A 14,725-nucleotide genomic window follows, 5' to 3' on the forward strand; every position below is an offset into this window, starting at 1 on the left:
AATTCAATACAAATTTTCCACAGAAACTCAATTTTCTTAAGGTACTTTATCAATCTAACAGCATGAATATTGCCGTGATTTCGCTTAATACAAAATTCATTCATCGAGACAAAGAGATCCACAAAGAAGCCGAAAAGTCTTTAAAGGAAGTGTTCGGTTCATATAATCTATTTCTTTTATATGCAAGACTTCAGTAAAGGATGCTCAATATTCACATTCTTAGATTGATAAAGTACTTAGGAAAATAGAGTTATTCCAGGAAATGTGTATTTAGTTAGACTGCACAGAGTTTTTTTGTTGTTGTTGTTGCTTGAATCCACATTTAGCCAATTGCTTTTGTTTTGTAATTGGTCGACTGGAAGATGACACAGCTTTGTGTGCCTGTCTGAGGCACATAGCACAAAAAAATCTGCAGACTGTAAAATATGATCTGATAAAAAAACGCACAAAAAATAACGTCCTCCATTGGCCTCCAGCATCCCTCGTTAGGCTACATGAGCCTTCCTCAGCCTAGTGTCCAACTGAAGTGTCAGACTACAAATCTCATCATCCCCAGCCAGCAAGATTAGGCATCCTTCAGTCTCAAGAGACTATGGTAACGTGCTCTGTATGGAGGACTTGGAACAGCGTCTAGTGTGGCTGAGAAGGCCAATTCGAAATTGGCAATCCCTTCCACACTGACGACAAGTACAATCTGTCCCCTGTCCAGCTCCCTGATTTTGCTGGTTTCAGGACTGTCTCTTTGCCTCTGCTTGCTGGACAAGTGTCTCTTCAAAATGGGAAAGGTCATGACGCACCGCCTGCCTCCAGGCTGAACGCTCAGAGGTCAAGGTTTCCCGTCTGTTGAGGTCCATTTCTAAGGCCTTCAGATCCTGCTTGCAGATATTATGGTATTGTAGCTGTGGTCTCCCTCTGGGGGGTGCTTTCCCTGCACTAATTCTCCATACAGGGGATCTTTCAAATCTGACCATCAGCCATTCTCATGACATGCCCAAACCAACATAGATGTTGCTGTTTCAGTAATGTATACATGCTAAAAATTCCAGCTTGTTCCAGGACTACTCTATTTGCAACTTTGTCCTGCCAGGTGATACCAAAAATGCATTAGAGACAATGCACATGGAACATGTTCAGCTTCCTCTCCTGCCGCGCACAAGGGGTCCAGGACTCACTGCAGTACAGGAGTGTGCTCAGGACACAGGCTCTGTAGACCTGGATCTTGGTGTATGCCATCAGCTTCTTATTGAGCCATACTCTCTTTGTGAGTCTTGAGAACATGGTAGCTGCTTTGCCAATGCGTTTATCCAGCTCAACATCTAGGGAGAGAGTGTCAGAGATCGTTGAGCCAAGGTACACAAATTCATGAACAACCTCCAATTCTTGTGTGGAGATGTTAATAGAGGGAGGTGAGTCCACGCCCTGGCCTATGACTTGTGTTTTCTTCAGGTTGATTGTTAATCCTAAATCTTGGCAGGCCTTGCTAAAACAATTCATAAGTTGTTGGAAGTCTTCAGCAGAGTGGACAACAACAGCTGCATCATCGGCAAAGAGGAAGTCCTGCATGCATTACAGTTGGACTTTGGTCTTTGCTCTCAATCTAGAGAGATTAAAGAGCTTTCCATCTGTTCTAGTCTGGAGATAGACACCTTCTGTTGTAGTTCCAAAGGTGTGCTTCAACCTGAGAGCAAAAAAGATCTCAAAAAGGGTTGGTGTGAGGACGCAGCCCTGTTTCACTCCGCTTCGGATGTCAAAGGAATCTGACGTTGAGCCATCAAAAACTACAGTGCCCTTCATTTCCTCATGAAAGGACTTGATGATTTTAAGGAGTCGAGGGGGACATCCAATCTTGGGAAGGATTTTAAAAAGGCTGTCCCTGCTCACCAAATCAAAGGCCTTTATGAGATCTATGAAGGCCAGAAAAAGTGGCTGTCGTTGTTCCCTACATTACACCTGCAACTGTCTGAGGGTAAATACCATGTCAGTGGTGGATCTATTAGCTCGAACTCCACACTGTGATTCTGGATAGACTCTATCTGCAAGCACCTGGAGTCTCTTCAGCACAACACGGGCAAGCAGCTTCCCTACAACACTGAGAAGAGAGATGCCACGGTAGTTATTGCAGTCACTCCTGTCTCCTTTGCTCATATACGGTGTAACGATGTTTGCATCCTTTATGTCCTGTAGTACTCTACCTTCTCTCCAGCAAAGACAAAAGATTTCATACAGCTCGGTGGTGATGATCTCTTTACAGCATTTCAGCACTTCAGCAGGGAGTGCTGAAATGCTGTAAAGAGCATTCATTCCCAGTTTCCTTGCCAGAGGTGAAGGAATCCAAGACCGCTTTTATTTCTGCTAGAAATAGCCAGCACAGCTATTTATTAAGTCCATTGGTTGCGGTCTTCTAAGACTAACTTTGTTTCCACACTCCACTCTTCCCTCTGAACAGAGAAGGTTTCTTCTCTTTCTTCTGAGTTCCCTCGACAGTTGGAAGGGGTGTGATCTTTGTTTTCTTTCCTTTAAAAAAATCCCCACTAAATCTTGGATTTGAATGAATATCCAAAGTTAACTCATTTCTTGGTTTGGTTGTCTTTTTTCAAGTTGGTTGGGTTTGTGAAACATTATAGACCACAAGGGGGAGTGCTGAGCAATGTCTGGCTTGTTGTTCGCTGACATGCCATGAATGGGCCCAAACAGGGATGCAGCAAATACTGACGTAAAAGAAGCAGAGTAATAATGTGACTTCTACTGGAGATACAAAAAAAAAACTTTTTTGTACAATCCAAAGGACCTCGAGGTTTTTTTTTTTTTAATGGTGTTCTATCAAGGGTATTGTATCACATCAGTTTAATTGTTATATAGATCCAAATAGGTCACTTCATTGCAAAATGGTCACACTATGGTTCTTTTTTAACTATCCAATGTTTTCAGAGATGGCAGAACAGGATACCTGTGAACTAAACATCCATTCACACACACACACACACACACACAGAGAGAGAGAGAGAGAGAGAGAGAGAGATTTTCAGGGTCTGAAAACACGACCAGCTGAAACTTCTTCCCATCATCCCCAGGGTCAATGTCCCTAATCAATATGGCCCTTCTCCCATATTGTCTTTGCCTGGACATGAAATACAGAAAGAACTCTAGAACTCATGGTTATTGACTTGAAAGAAGAGATCACAGAGGGAAGCACAAATCTCTCTCTCTCTCTCTCTCTCTCTCTCTCCCTCTCTCTCTCTGACCAGTGTTGCTATGGCATTGGATTTTTGTGCATCAGCTGAGTGCTGGACCAAATGGACTTTAATTTTTAATTAAATTTAATTAATATTTAATTTTACACAAGATGCCTGATTAGTATGTAGACTATGTCTAGATGGGCAGCATATAAATGCAATAAATAAATAAAAATAAAATAAATATGTTGTTTCGTTTGCAACAAGCTAATACATGTATATCCTCTGGATGTTGTTACAGTCAGCTCTCTCTCTCTCTCTCTCTCTCTCTCTCTCTCTCTCTCTCTCTCTCTCTCTCACACACACACACACACACACACACACACACACACACACACACACACACACACACACACACACACACACACACACACACACACACACACAGAGAGAGTTAGATCTTTGGGAAGGGAGGAAAGAAGCAAAAGGACACAAGGTTTTCATGGAAAAGAATGAGAAAGATCATGTGAATGATAAATAATCCTCTTTGAGGGTGTCTGCTGGCAGAGACTAGCTGCAGAGACACTTCATTAAAAGGCCATTAATTCCAAGAGAGACTCAGCGGAATGCCAAATAGAACACAGAGAGTCACCCAGGCAATTCAGTCGCAGAAGACAAAAGACCTGCAACATGTACACTGGGATGCAGGAGTCTAGGCACTTTGTAGTTGAACGATCAGAATGGGGTGTCTGAAGGGGAGGATACAGGACCTGGTGAGCATGGAGGTTTCAGCTGGAATTTGAGCCAGTAAACAAAGGACAAAAATGAAATGAACTATGAGCCTTGATTACAGAACCTTGTTCCTGGTTCCCAGTGTAATAGCTTAGCAGAAAGAGGGAAGCATGTTGTTGAATAGCAAACCATCCCCTGGTGTGGATACTATGTCAGCAACTCTTATTACTTGTCATCCTGTTCTTAAAATATAAAAAGACATCCATTTAAGAAACATGATAACTCTTTAATTTTTAGGAATTGAGACAAGCTCTCATTTAGCTGCCTTGCAACTCTTGTAGAAAAGTGGCATGTAGGCAAAACTGACACTGCTTTTGAGAAGCCCCTTCGTGCCAACAGGGTGTCCCAAGTTGTATTATGACTCTCAGACACAGTGTCCAAAAATTCCAGAGTACAATATAATGTTAATAATCCTAAAATCTGAAAAACAATTCTTGTTATGCAGTTATGCAAATGCAACAAATTTTTAAAATGAACCGCTGTAATTTAAGAAATCTCTATGTGCTGCATGACTCAGAATGCAACAGGTAAGGTCTATGGCAGTGGTTCCCAACCTTTTTTTTTTTTTTTTTTTTTTTTTTTGGAGTCAAGGCTCCCTTTTATAATAGCCAAGTAACCCGAGACCACCACCGTGTTTGTATAAAAAGACATTATCAATGGGAGAAAGTCACCCTTTTCAGAAAGAAGTGACTTTTTCTCCCCCAAAAGGCTGTTTCTCACACACACACACATACACTCTAACTTTAATATTCTATTCTGAAATGTCAAGGGAAAAAATAGTTAACCTGGGCTTCAACACATTTATGGCAACTTCTGCCCCCCTAGAAAACATATTGTAACCCCCTTTGTTGGTCAACACCCACAGTTTAGGAAACACTCATCTATGGAGATGTTGTGCGCATCTCTCTTATGACAAGCCTAACAGGGTTTCAAGCTAGGTGAGATGTTTATGTAGTAGCTTACCATTGCCACCCCCCATGAGGAATCATTGGGATCTGAACTCAATTTTCCTGAGCCCTGATCTAGTACTCTTTCCATTACACTATACCAGCTCTCTGTTTCCAGGTAGGGCCAGGATATGCCATGAAGAACTATAGTCAGCCAATGATAACTGAGCTAAATTAGCCAATGTTCTGACTCAGTAGAAGGTAGCTTTCTAATTGGGTACATTGGGTATTTGGTGAGTCAGCGCCTCCATAAATTCCATTGATTCAGATGGACCTATTCTGACTGTAACTTACTTTAGCATAGCAAGTCATAGTGTTAGAATGCATCCATTTCAATCAATGGAAGTCATTAAAAGGTTTACTTACTAAATTCCCATGGATTCAATAGGCCTACTCTAGTATAGTTTCCTATAATAAGCAACAGGATTTTTGCCAGTGTTATTACCCATCCAAAGAATCCAGTTCAAAGACGTGGAATAACAACTATCTAATTGGGAACATACCATCTAATTGTAGTTCATATGGGTTCTTCCTAGTCAGAGTCCATATGAACTACAATTAGATTTGTGTTGTGCTATGAATAAGGGTTATATTATTCACCAGCCTTTGAAGATGGTAAAAAGTGCTTGTTTCTATTTCCACATTACAAATGTAGAAACTGTAGCTCAGAAGTGTAAACATCCTTCTTGGACTTTGGAATGTGGTTCTTTTAGATCTCGCACACTTTTCAAATGTGTGTTTTTCTTAGTATCACCAATTTACCACAACAGAAAGAGAAGCAGTAGACAGGGATCAGTAGTGAGATTAAGAATGTTTCCAAAAGCAAGCTGATGAAAATATCTGAACTTTAGAATTCCACATTTGAGACATTCACTTTGCAGTGACGAATTTGAAATGAATGATAAGATCTTGGCTGTGGTTTTACAGCACATACTGTAACATTGCGAGTGCAGGTAAATCAAGAGGAAAGGATGTCAGTGGAGAATGTTATGGCTCGCTTGGCACACTTACAGCCCTAGCAGTCATTTATAGGAATTCAATGGAGATTAATTGTTTCCTTCTGCTGTCTTCCTTCCACTACATTGCCCTGATGGGCTTGCACATGGCAAGTACAAGCAGAAAGGACAAGCTGGAGTCTTCTAAGATATGTTGTAGGTGTGCCATGCCCAGATTTTATTTTAAATGAACCACCAGTATGGGGTTTTTTTTCAGCTGAAGGACCTTAATTTATCCTTACTTATCCATAAGCAAAACACTCTTCTCCCTCCAGCAGCTGCTGGGGGGGGGGGAACAAACCACTTGAACAAATCAGCATGTGTGCTGTCTTGGGTACAAGCTCTCCTGCAGGTGGAACTTGACTGGAGGGAAACATCTCTGCCTTTGGATTTGACTGCTTAGTCCAACATCTGGCCAGCTCCTTTTCTCTGGAGTGCAGATAAGAGAGACAAAAATGGAGGGGGGGGGAGACTTCCTTCTTTGTCCCCTTAATCCTCAACCTCTGCCCCCTCCCGATATTCTAGATTTCAATGAGGATCTCTGACCATCAGTTATGTTCTCCATCCAGTGGTTCTGGGAGCTGTAGATTCCCATGCACACAACATTCCATTTATGTGGAACAGGGTTCAGCCACTGGACCTCCTGGTTCTCTTGCATTACTAGATTTGGTGCTAGATAGCCAGATGAATATGGAACTCTCTCTCGTCTGACTAACCATCATGGTAGCATAGAAGAACTAGGAAACATCTGCAAGAGCGATGGCCTATCATGAAGGACACCCATAAATTTAGAGGTGCTTGTTTCTTGAAGAGTAACAGACCCACTGTCGTGCATTACTCAAGTCAAGTTCACTAACCTCCAATGAGTTCCATAAGTAGCCTGATATTTTCCATGGGACTGGAATCTTATTTCCTAAACATGGTGGTGGTTCTGCCCCCACCCATCTCCCTTAAAGCAATCTAGGGCATCTGTGTTTTCTGACCTTGAAAAGATGATTAAATAGAATGCACTCAAGACACTGAGGTTTGCATTTTGGAGTGTTTTCCATTAGATCAGCACAATATATTGCTGAAAGACTTCATCTGGCGTTCCTTAGCAGCAGTGAGAACTCACACAGCAACGGAAAAGGTCCATCAAATCCTAGTACTACCCTGAGGTTTGTATGCCTGGGGGATCACTTAATAATGGAAAAGTTCACTAATCAGATGAAGGAAGCAAAGGCACAAGACTACTAAGCCAGAAATGTTTCACACCACCTGGTATCCTTTTCTGGATTATATAGATCCCCTGTCAAGGACTGAACAGGCTCCAGTTGACAGCTTAAACACATTGCTGACTTGCTGAAATGCTTTCAGTCTTTTGCTGGAGTAACAGATCTATGTAAAAAGAGTTTATTCCTGTACTTCAAAAGGTGGACTTTAAGAAACATGTAATTTTACATTAATTTTTATATTGGTCTGCTGCCTGCTGTGTTAGATCTGATGATTGTGTTTATACTGTTACATTTTGTAGTTTCATCACAGTGTTCTGACTCTTATAAGCTGTTCTTGAAAAGTTTTATAACACACACACACAGAGAGAGAGAGAGAGAGAGAGAGAGAGAGAGAGAGAGAGAGAGAGAGAGAGAGAGAGAGAGAGAGAGAGAGAGAAATTATTTAAACAAATAATGGAATAAATAAGGTAGTTTTTACTACGGTGCCTGTATCTTCATAAGAGTCAGGTATGTCACCTCTTTGAACAAATAAAAAATAACACATGGTAAACATCTCTTGCATGCACAGGGATTCCTTATTCAAGTATAGGATGGATAATTTTCCTACTTCCATCTGTTTTAAGCTGATTAAATTAAATGGAAGTGGGACTTCCTGTCTTTCCCTCTCCCCTCTGCAGCAGCTGTCCGCAACAGGGTTGTTGTTGTTTTTTAAACAGCCCTTCAAAGCAGGTTTGTTGGCAGGGGTTGGTGCAGGGGTGGAGCTGTAGGAGAGTTCTGGCAGAAGCCAGTGGGATCCAGCAGACGAACATCTCTGCATCCTGGCTTCGCTCATAAAGGGACTTGCAGAACAAAAAGGTCTTAATGGCATATCTAACAATTGCAGAAGAAAAGGTTTATCTTATTTTCCGGGGCAGCTTTTCCATAACGGTGGTACCACCATGGAAAAGACTCTATACCTGTAGAATTCGGTGAGGCATAAGGTGGGCTGGACAACTTCAGTGGGTTCTTCTGCTACAAGAACCATCAAAAATCTCTCTCTCTCTTTCTCTCTCTCTCTCTCTCTCTCTCTCTCTCACACACACACACACACACACACACACACACACACACACACACACACACACACACACACACACACACACACACACACACACACACACACACACACACACACACACACACACACACACACACACACACACACACACATATATACATAACTGGAATTGGCTTTAAGAATGCTTTCAGTTTAGAAAAACTGGCAAAGGGTAGCGTTAAAGGATGTTGGACAACACCTGTTTAAAAGATAAATCATCCTTTTTTTAAGGCTTCCAAAAGCACCAGCTTGCTTTTTATTGACAGAAACGTAGGGGAAGGGTTTCCAGAGACCCTAGAGGGCCCTGGGAGGCCACAAAAGCAGCCTTGTGTAGCATTATTCTCCCACCCTGCCAGGAGGAATTCTTCAGATATCCTGGTGCTCAGCTCCATAATGATTGTAACAGCCAGGAGCAGAACTTTAAACAAATCCCACAAAATACAAAGGTTAGGGACAGGTCTCTCTCCTTCAGCCCCTCTCTCCATACCTATATGTATATATGCATTTGTGATCAGAGATGGGCACAAACCACCATTTCGTTGCTTTGTGTTGGCTTGTTTTTCAACAGAGCAGGCGTTTGGCCGTTCTCAGCCCTGCTTCCTCCAGCTGGCACCGACTCAGAGACAGCACCTGGAGGAGGCAGGGCAGGGAAGTCAACAGGCACCTACTGGAAGAGGTGGGGCTGGGAACCGCCGATCACCAAAATGAACCAACACGAACTGCCGAACCAGCAATTCATGCTCATCTGTATTTGCGGCCAAATTTTAACAAGTAAATAATGTATTAGAAAAAGGTTGTACGCTACACCTTGAATTTCTGAAAGATCAGAAGGTTTATTTCTGCAGTCTTAATAGCTGCCTATGGATTTCTAAAAAAAATAACTCATTAGAGGCCCCCAGTGTAGTTGAGTCATGTATGGGAAGTATTTCTTTTTGAGACTGGCTATGTTTGCCGTGAGATTTTAGAAGATGCAATTGGGGAAAAACAGCTGTTTGCTTTGATGGCACAGAAAGTAAAGAGTTAAACCAAGCTCAAACCTCTTGGTTTCTCAGCTATCCAAAGAAATTAGGAATAGTTGAAAAATATAATGTCTCTTAAAGTAAGAATTCAATTCATAGATTCCCTGCTGAAAAGGAGGAGCCCCTGCCAAGCTGAAGGCTGCAAGAGGCTGTCAGGCATGGCCTCCTGGCTGACCTCAACGTGACCCAGGTCAGCCGTGGCCATTAAAAACAGAACACCGACACCCTGCAAGAGCCCAGCATTCGGCGTGTTGAGTTACAGCATGACCTGGGCTGGGCTGGGTGTGCGCGAAAGCACGCAAGGATGAATGTCCTAGATACTGTTGTGAACAACCTTCACAGGGGAAGGAAAAAGAAACCTGACAGAGCTCATCATGCCTGTTCAGATTCCTTCTTAATTTATATTTATACATTTCTGGATATACTATAGCCTGCAACAACGGCAGTATGCGCTCGCAACCACAACAGGTGCAATTGAGCCTCAATTAAGCACTTGTATGTTTGACTAGGATCAGTGGGAGACTTAAGCGAGTCCTTAACTCTTCCACGAGAAATCAAGGAGAAGCACAGCGGTACAGCACATGCTTTGAATGCAGAGAGTTCCAAGTTCAATCCCGGCATTTCTTGTTCAAATGATCTGAGGAAGCCAGGCCGCAAAAGTCTAGGAAAGCTGGCTAAGCATTAGGGCAGGTGAGAGTGGGCAATTTTAGGCTAGCCAAGACCCATGTCAGCTTGAGTCATACTCAGGCATCTTGATTTGGGAATGCTTATCTTGCAACAGAGGCTGTATGCATTTATCCCTTTATTTATTTAGCAAATTGTCTTGCTCACTAATTATGAAACAATTTCTAAGAGTTGTACAGCAACAGAACAATACACTCAAAGAGACGAACAAGAAAAAAGCCTGAGCAAAGAAAGGCACATCATAATATGAGGATGTGCCTTTCTTTGCTCAGGCTTTTTTCTTGTTCGTCTCTTTGAGTGTATTGTTCTGTTGCTGTACAACTCTTAGAAATATAACGATCTCAGATCACTGCCGAAATTAATGCACCAGCATTAGTTAAAAACTAAAACTAGTCCAGCAATTGATTGGCACATAAATATTAAAGAAGAAGGCCATGAAATGTAAAATGAAAATAAATAGTACTTTAAACATTCCTCACTTTGCCTGTAGCAAAAGAACTTTAAGGCAGTTTATATAGATCTAATTGGAATAAGTTGGGAGATATTTTTCCAGTATCCGAACAAACGTAGTATCCTCTTTTCTTCTTTTTGATTTTTTAAATATATATTTATACAACCTTCACCTAGCTGGATAGCTCAGTGAGTCAGGTAACTGGCTGTGGAGCCAGAGGTTGGGAGTTTGATTCTTCACACCAAATAGAGCCAGCCTGTGTGGCTTTGGGCAAGCTGTGCGATTCCAGAGCATCCCCAGAAGAAGGGAATGGCAAACTACTTCTGAATAATTTCTATCTAGAAAACCGTGAAAAGGATTGCCGTAAGTCAGAACTGACTTAACTGCACGTTGTTGTTGTTGTTGTTGTTGTTGTTGTTGTTGTTGTTGTTGTTGTTGTTGTTGTTGTTGTTGTTGTTGTTATACACCCCCACCCAGCCCTTCAGTATAAAAAGCCTTCAGAGCAGATTATTGTCGATAAAAGCATTTTTTTAAAAAGCAATATGTCAGTCATGCAAACAAGACTGAACTAAACACCATGCCTAAAAACAACACTGAGCGAGTTAAAAACATCAGGCATAATAATATAGAAAGGGAACATTGAGGCTGCAGATTAGAATGGGCTTTAGTTCACAAAAGTTCGTGCCGAATGTGTTTGTCTCTAAAGTGCAGAAGGTTAAGGCAACAATATCTCCATAAAATAAGTGTCTCTAAAAGCCAGAGGAAACAAAAATTTAGTGTGACATGGATGGGAAGAGCATGAGAATATACACCAGGCCAGCTTTATTGGTGAAAGCATTCTCGTTTTCCACCAATCCAGATGAGGCGGTTTCTGTGCTGAACTCATGTCTGGACCTGATAATGGACTGGATGAGGGTTAATAAATTGAAACTCAATCCAGACAAGACGGAAGTGCTGTTAGTGGGTGCTTCACCGGACAGGTTGGAGGGCCATTCCCTGCCCTGAATGGGGTCACACTCCCCCTAGTCTAACTGAACCCCAGTCTAACTCTGGAAGCCCACGTGGACTCGGTGGCCAGGGGCGCCTTCCTTCACCTGCGGAAATTGTACCAGCTACAGCCTTACCTGGACAACCGGAGTTTCATGACAGTTACACACACACTGGTAACATCTCGTATAGATTACTGCAATGCGCTTTACGTGGGGCTGCCTTTGAAGATGGTCTGGTGACTGCAACTGGTCCAAAATTGAGCTGCGTAGCTGGTGAGTGGCGGGGCCGCTAGAGAACATATCAAGCTGAGTCTGTTTAAGTTACATTGGTTACCAGTTGCTGCCCAAGCCCAATTCAAAGTGCTTGTTTTGACATATAAAGCCCTAAATGGCTTGGACCCTGGATACCTGAAGGACCGCCTCCTTCCATATGAGCTTACCTGGCAGTTAAGATTTAGCCAGGGGGCCCTTTTCAAAGAGCCGTCCCTCAAGGAGGTAAGAGGGATGGCTTGTAGACAAAGGGCCTCTTCGGCAGCTGCCCCCACCCCGCCCGACTGAAATTTGTCTGGCGCCAACATTGATGACATTTCAGCGCCAGGTCAAAACCTTCCTGTTCCAGAAGGCTTTTAATTGAAATAACATCAACTGTGGGTCCTGATGGCAATTTTAATTGTATTTGAATCATTTTATCTTTTATTGTATTTTACTTGAATTTTAATTGTTGTAAGCCGCCCAGAGACCTTTGGATAGAGTGGGCGGCATATAAGTTAAATAAATAAATAAATAAATAAATAAATAAATAAATAAATAAATAAATAAATAAATAAATAAATAAATAAATAAGATTAGATAGATAGATAGATAGATAGATAGATAGATAGATAGATAGATAGATAGATAGATAGATAGATAGATAGATAGATAGATAGATAGATAGATAGATAGATAGATAGATAGATAGATAGATAGATAGATAGATAGATAGATAATAAAGATGTTGTGTCAGCCACCTAATTCACAAGGGTGGAGTTGAGAGTTAGGTCATGATTAATAGTAATTAGGTGCCCTCAAGAAATTTATGACTTATGACAATCTCCCAGGGTTTTCTAAATATCAAGTACAAAAATGGGGTTTACCAGACTCTCCTGGTGGCCTTTTGAAGCAATGCAACTTGTCCAAGGCCACACAGGTGGCAGGGCACACAACCCCACACTGGGAGTGAGGCACATTGGGGATTTGTACTCCTTATTCTTGACTCTGCAGCCAGGTGTTCCAGCCCACTGGGTTATATATTTCATCACCAAAAAAAAGAAGCAACACATGACACATGATAAACACCATTGGGAATGACAGAAATTGTAACTCAATATATTTGCAAGGTGTTGGTTTGGGGAAGGCTGACTTAGTGCAGAGATAAATAAAGTGGGGTCCATGGATTGCATGCAGCTTCTGGGTGCAGGAACAAGTTGTCATCAGTGCCCTGCTCCCCACAAAAAAGAATCTTGCTACACAATGTCTTGTGGCATCTAGAGAGTTTGGAAATACAGTATGTTTGCCATGTTTTTTGGGGGGGGGCAGCGCTCTTGCATCCAATTTATGTAATGCAGTTCTAGTGGGGGGGCAGCACACCTCCCAATTATTATTAATTACAGAGGTGGGGTGAATTTTAAAAATTAGTCACTAGAAGACATAATGAGGGATAGGAAAACAAAACACAAATTAATTCTGTGGACTCAGCATCATTGAAGGGCTGTGTCTTTCAAGGAAACCATTTCATCACCATTGAAATGCAAACCTAGCATGTAATCTAATTTAGTCCTCAATGTCTGCACCACACTACATTCCAGGAGTCCTGTGCTAGAGATTCTTTGAGGAGATTCTCACGTTTATCAGACATGATCTTTGAACTTCCACAGTGAAGGTGTGGATTAATGGAAAACACCCATCCTTGAAACTATACTTTCAAGTGTACTTGAAATAAATTTAGACTGCATTCATATTCACATTTAGTGAGAAGTAGGTGTTACTGAAATCAATGAGCCTTACGTCTGAGTAAGCATGTATGCATGCAATTATATTGCTATTAATATTTCCATTTTACTTCCAAGGTGCTTTTTACCATGATTATTATTCATTGTTGTCATTATGAATAATATTACTGCTTGGTAGACAGAAGGGTGCTTTGTGCGCCTGACAACTTTGTATCAAGCTGTCAGTGTGGCACCACAGCTGCCATGCGGACCTGCTCTTCCCCCTCCCCCGGCTGACTGGGCCACTTGTCTGTTGTCACGCATCGCCAGGCTTCTTCTGTTCTGGCAGCTCACCAATCTGGGAAGGAGCTGGGGATGCCCATCCCTGCCTCCTCAGGCAACCGAAGCTGACCACTCCACCAAGGAGGCAGGATGTGGATTCTCCCCATGTAGGCAACAGGTGAGCAGCTGCCTGAGGAGGCAGGAACAGGCAGACCGAGCTACTGCCCGGATTGGCATTCTGCCAGAGCAGAAGGACCTCAGCAACGTGTGATGACAGGTGAGTGGCCCAGTCAGCCCAGTGGGGGGGGGGGCAAGGTCTGCATGGCAACTGTGGTGCTGCGTTGACAGCTTTGTATGAAGCTGTCAGGCGCACAAAGCACCCTTCTCTGGTAGCAAATAATTATGTTATGCACAATGCTGTTACATAGCTCATAATATTGTTTCAGCTAAAACCAGCATTCATCCTTCATCACATCCATGCCGACTGTGTCATTGACAGCTCTGCTGTTTACAAGTTCAGATCTACATAAAATGTGAATTACTGACTACCTGGATATCTATAAAGAGTTCCACTGAAATGGGCATGACTGCTTCAAGTGGGTATGACACTTTTCAGAGTTCTCCAAGCAGAGAATACTTAGGTTTATCAGTCCCTTCTTCTGGAGCCACCCTGGAACTGTGCAACTTGCCCAAGGCCACACAGGCTGGCTCTTCTCCCAGAAGACACAGTGGGAAATCAAATTCCCAAATTCTGGCTATGCAGCCAGATACCTAAACCACTGAGCTATCCATCCAACTATAAGAAAGTAAATACTTACTTGTAATACTTTTGGGTGCCTTTTAAGGAGTCATGTGTAGTCCAAATATTTTAAATAAAACACATAGATAAATATATGCAACTATCATTATAGTTATACAGTAGGTATTAAAAGTCACCATTTATTTTTTTATTTTTCAAAAAGTGGTAAGCCTATTTACTTTTGGTTACTTTTTGAAAAGCCTGAAAGCTATAAACCACTATCTGTTGTCTATCATTTAGTAAGGCTGTAGCTCATAACTATAAAAAGTAACCAAAAACGTACCGTTACATTACCATAACTGCTATAGGTATTC

General features: G+C 42.0%; 1 protein-coding gene across 1 annotated transcript in view; it reads right to left on the reverse strand.

The window, feature by feature from the left end:
• The window catches only part of NINJ2 (ninjurin 2), a 64,189-nt gene that overhangs the window by 8,682 nt on the left and 40,782 nt on the right, over window positions 1-14,725 (reverse strand). The gene's annotated exons all lie outside the window — the stretch shown is intronic.

This window comes from Pogona vitticeps, chromosome 5 (genome assembly GCF_051106095.1).
Source record: "Pogona vitticeps strain Pit_001003342236 chromosome 5, PviZW2.1, whole genome shotgun sequence".
Lineage (NCBI taxonomy): Eukaryota > Metazoa > Chordata > Lepidosauria > Squamata > Agamidae > Pogona > Pogona vitticeps.